Source organism: Cebus imitator, unplaced genomic scaffold (assembly GCF_001604975.1).
Source record: "Cebus imitator isolate Cc_AM_T3 unplaced genomic scaffold, Cebus_imitator-1.0 Scaffold146, whole genome shotgun sequence".
NCBI lineage: Eukaryota > Metazoa > Chordata > Mammalia > Primates > Cebidae > Cebus > Cebus imitator.
Genome location: NW_016107461.1, coordinates 1,288,111 through 1,293,389, shown reverse-complemented (window position 1 = coordinate 1,293,389; position 5,279 = coordinate 1,288,111).

Below are 5,279 nucleotides of genomic sequence, written 5' to 3'. Positions count from 1 at the left end.
CCTTTTTTCTAAAAAGTTAAACAGACACTTGTCATGTGCAATTCCCCTGAACCAGCCCTTACTCTCTTAGCTTATACTCAAGAGAAAAGGAAATACATGTCTCTATAGAGATTAGTACAGAAATATTCATAGAGGCTTTATTCGTAATAATCCCATGCTGGAAAAAAAAAACCCTAAATTTCCATCAGTAGAAAAATAGATGAACTATGGCATATCCGAACCTTGGAATATCACTCAGCAATCAAAAGTAGTGAACTCATACGTGGAACAATACAGAGGAATCTCAAAATGATTATTGAAAGGGAGAAGTACCAGACGCACCCTCACCAAAAAGTGTTCATATTGTATAAATCCATATAGAAAATATGAACTAACGTATAGTGACAGAAAATAGATTAGCAGTCAGTTCAGGGAGACAGAAAGCAGACAATAATATGAATGGGAGGTATTACAAAGTAGCACAAGAAAATTTTTAAGGGAGCTCACACTCTCACACACATGTGAGACATGTGTGTAAGACTTATCAAGTTACATGACTTATATAAGTAGTTTATTAATATAGGTGATACCTAAAAGCTTTACATTAAAAAAAAACTAAATTTAATGACGAATGACTGTGAAATTAATAATTTAATATTCTTTTTAATAGGCTTAACTGTGTATCATCTGTAAGCAAAGCTATTTCTTTGCCCCCTTAGAATGGCTACTACAGTACCATTGTCCTATATTCACATTTTTTTTCCAGAATGTACTTAACAGATTGTAACTGCCTGACAAATGCAATCTAAATAATTTTTAAATGGGTTTCTTTTATTTGCCATGTGCCTGACTGACAAATATATCTTAAAATGTATTTCTGTTCTAATTTTCTTTTAAGCTGTTCTTAAAGTGGATATTTAATACCCACTAATAAGAGAAAACTGTATTTCAATGGTTCTGCCAAAGAGCTAGCTTTCTTTGCCACATGATTATTAAATTATTGATTCTTTTCAGAAAGTCAGTTTAAATTACTGTTAATTTCCAGAAATGAGCTGATTGTACTTGCATTCTTCTATAAACTTGTACACAAGGAAAAAGGATTACCCCATTCTCGAATTCCCTCATTTCCTAATCATAGTAACCAAAGGATCATCCAATATATCAAGCTAATGTCTCTCCCTTACAGTTAACACCACTGTGATTCAATAGCTAGAAAACACTTATCCCAGAACTACTTGAGGAGATTATCAAAAATCTTAGAAACCATGGGCTCCACCTAGTGGCATTTTCCCAGTTGATACTATAGTTTTGAATATAGCATATAGTTTTCAGGGCAAACCATTGTTTTTATTCAAATTCATTTAATACTGTAGCCTTATAGTATAGTTTGAATTCAGGTAGCATGATGCCGCCAGCTTTGTTCTTTTTGCTTAGGATTAGCTTGGCTATGAGAGCTCTTTTTTTTTTTTTTTGCTTCCATATGAAGTTTAAGGTGTTTTTTTCCAGTTCTGTGAAGAAAGTCAATGGTAGCTTGATGGGGATAGCATTGAATCTATAAATTAATTCAGGCAGTATGGCCATTTTCACAATACTGATTCTTCCTAACCATGAGGATGGAATGTTTCTCCATCTGTTTGTGCCCTCTCTTATTTCTTTGAGCAGTGGTTTGTAGTTCTCCTTGAAGAGGTCCTTCACATCCTTTGTTAGTTGTATTCCCAGGTATTTTATTCTCTTTGTAGCAACTGTGAATGAGAGGTCACTCATGATTTGGCTCTCTGTCTGTTATTGGTGTATAGGAATGCTTGTGATTTTTGCATATTGATTTTGTATCCTGAGACTTTGCTGAAGTTGCTTATCATCATAAGGAGATTTTGGGCTGAGACGATGGGGTCTTCTAAGTATACAATAATGTCGTCTGCAAATAGAGACAGTTTGACTTCCTCTTTTCCTAATTAAATAATCTTTAGTTCCTTTTCTTGCCTGATTGCTCTGGCTAGAACTTCCAATAATGTGTTGAATAAGAGTAGTGAGAGAGGGCACTATTGTCTGGTGCCAGTTTTCAAGGGGATTGCTTCCAGTTTTTGCCCATTCAGTATGATATTGGCTATGGGTTTGTCATAGATAGCTTTTATTATTTTAAGATACATTCCATCAACACTTAGTTTATTGAGAGTTTTTAGCATAAAGGGCTACTGAATTTTGGCCAAGACCTTCTCTGTATCTGTTGAGATAATCATGTGGTTTTTGTCTTTGGATCTGTTTATGTGTTGTTACCAAAACAAAGATATAGACCAATGGAACGGAACAGAGGCCTCAGAAGTAATGCCACACACCTACAGCCATCTGATCTTTGACAAACCTGACAAAAACAATCAATGGGGAAATGATCCCCTGTTTAATAAATGGTGTTGGGATAACTGGCTAACCATGTGCAGAAAGCTGAAACTGGACCCATTCCTTACACCTTATAAAAAAGATTAACTCCAAATGGATTAAAGATTTAAACATAAGACCTAACACTATAAAAACTCTAGAAGAAAATATAGGCAATACCATTCAGGACATAGGCATAGGCAAGGACTTCGTGATGAAAATACCAAAAGCAATGGCAACAAAAGCCAAAATTGACAAATGGGATCTAATTAAGCTTAATAGCTTTTGAACAGCAAAAGAAACAATCATTAGAGTGAACTGGCAACCAATAGACTGGGAAAAACTTTTTGCAAGCTACCTATCTGACAAAGGGCTAATAACCAGAATCTACAAAGAACTAAAACAAATTTACAAGAAAAAACAACCCCATCCAAAAGTAGGGGAAGGATATGAACAGGCACTTTTCAAAAGAAGACATTTATGCAGCCAACAAACATGTGAAAAAAATGCTCATTATCACTGTCATTAGAGAGATGCAAATCAAAACCACATTGAGATACCATCTCATGCCAGTTATAATGGCTATCATTAAAAAATCTAGAGACAACAGATACTGGAGAGGATACGAACACTAATTTACACTCCCACACTATTGGGTGGGAGTGTAAATTAGCGCAACCTTTGTGGAAGACAGTGTGGCGATTCCTCAAGGATCTAGAACTAGAAATACCATTTGATCCAGCAATCCCATTACTGGGTATATACCCGAGGGATTATAAATCTTAACTGTTACAAAGACACATGCACAGGTATGTTCTTTGTGGCACTGTTTACAATAGCAAAGATTTGGAACCAACTTAGATGCCCATCAATGATAGACTGGATAAAGAAAATGTAGCACATATACACCATGGAATACTATGCATCCATAAAAAGGATGAGTTCATGTCCTTTGCAGGGCCATGGATGAAACTGGAAACCATCATTGTCAGCAAACTGACACAGAACAGAAAACCAAACACCGCATGTTCTCATTCGTAAGTGGATGTTGAACACTGAGAACACATAGACACAGGGAGGGCAACATCACACACTGGGGTCTGGTGGGGGGCTAGGGGAGTGATAGCAGGAGGTGGGGAGGTTGGGGAGGGATAACATTAGGAGAAATACCTAATGTAAGTAAAGGAAAGATGGAGGCAGCAAACCACCATGGCATGGGTATACCTATGTAACAATCTACAGGATCTGCACATGTACCTCAGAACTTAAAGTATAATAAAAAATAAATTAATTTAATAAAATTATAAAATAACACTGTTCTATATGTGTTATTATTCAATAGATTTGTGGTTTTAATCATTTTTCTTTTTATGCAACACTACTACAGTGCTTAGTATCATGCTTTGATTTATTCTAAATGGAAAAAATATGGGGATCATGTTTTAATAATAAGAAAGTAGAGAAATGTTTTAATATATGATAGCATTTTCTAAAAAGGGAATCCATTAACCAGTCTATATAATTTCTAATATTATGTCTGAAGTAACTTAAAAGGAAATGAATCTAATGATTGAATCATATAAATTATACAAAGCAGTGATCTCATGATCATAGCTTAAGTTCTCTGTAGCTTTTTATTTGCAAACTATTGCTCTTTGAGACATCCAATTTATTTACTAGAATTCCATATTTTCACTTGAAGAGTTGTAATTTGACACGACTAACATTTAGGCTAAAATGTCATTCATTATATGCCAATTAAGATTTCTGAAGTTGCCATACATTTTACTTACCAGACAAATAAGAAGATACTTAAAGATTTAGATTGAGCAGCCTATCGAAAAAGCACACTCCGTTTCCACTAGCTCAGGCCATTAGGAAAATGTGGGTTACCTGACATGTCGGGAAAGGCTTTTAAATACTACAAAGTAACTTCTGAGAAGCATATCTTGAGCCAGGAACAGTGCACTCATCCTCAGTTCCTTTCATCTGTACTTTAAATTGCTTCACTTCCCTCCTTGATATTCCCTCAGGTCATTTGCCAGCCCACATACACGTACCTATGAGTGGTCATGGACACACACACACAGTTTTTCTAGTGCTTCTGATTATAGCTGAAATACACTCAGCCTTTTAACTCATACTAAGCAGAGGAATTGATGGAAGAAGATTCCAGAGCAACCAAGGGTGGAGGCTGGGATTGGTAAAGAAGACACCACTCCTGATCAGTGCATTCTTTTTTTTTTTTTTTTTTTTTTTTTTTTTTTTTTTTTTTATTTTTTTTTTTTTTTTTTTTTTGAGACAGTCTTGCTCTGTCTCCAGGCTGGAGTACAGTGGTGCAACCTTGGCTCACTGCTGAAACCTCTGCCTCCCAGGTTCAAGTGATTCTCCTTCCTCAGTCTCCTGAGTAGGTGGGACTACAGATGCAGACCACCATGTCCATCTAATTTTCCTATTTTTAGAAGGCATGGTGTTTCACCATGTTGGCCAGGATGGTCTGATTGCTTGACCTCGTAATCCGCCCTCCTCAGCCTCCCAAAATGCTGGAATTACAGACGTGAGCCACTGTGCCTGGCCGAATACGTGCATTCTTTACCCCTTTTCAAAACTGGGTTGAGCCCCACCATCTGCTAAGGTTTCCTGGTGGTAGCAGCCATCCAGACCTTGCTGCATGGCTCTAGGTGAGTAGAGGGTACAGGCAAATCTACCCTCCCAGGGAGCTGGTGATTGCTGCTTCTCTGAGTTATGTATCTCCTGCTCACTGGCCCAACCGAGCAGAGTGATGATGCTACAGTCACATCAGAGAAAGCCCAGATAATGATGCGGTGATGATGGACACAGGGTATATTTTTTTTCCATGTGCCCGGTATAGTTGTAGTCCCTGGCATGTCAGGTGATGCAAATAGAAAGACTGCAATAGAAAAAGA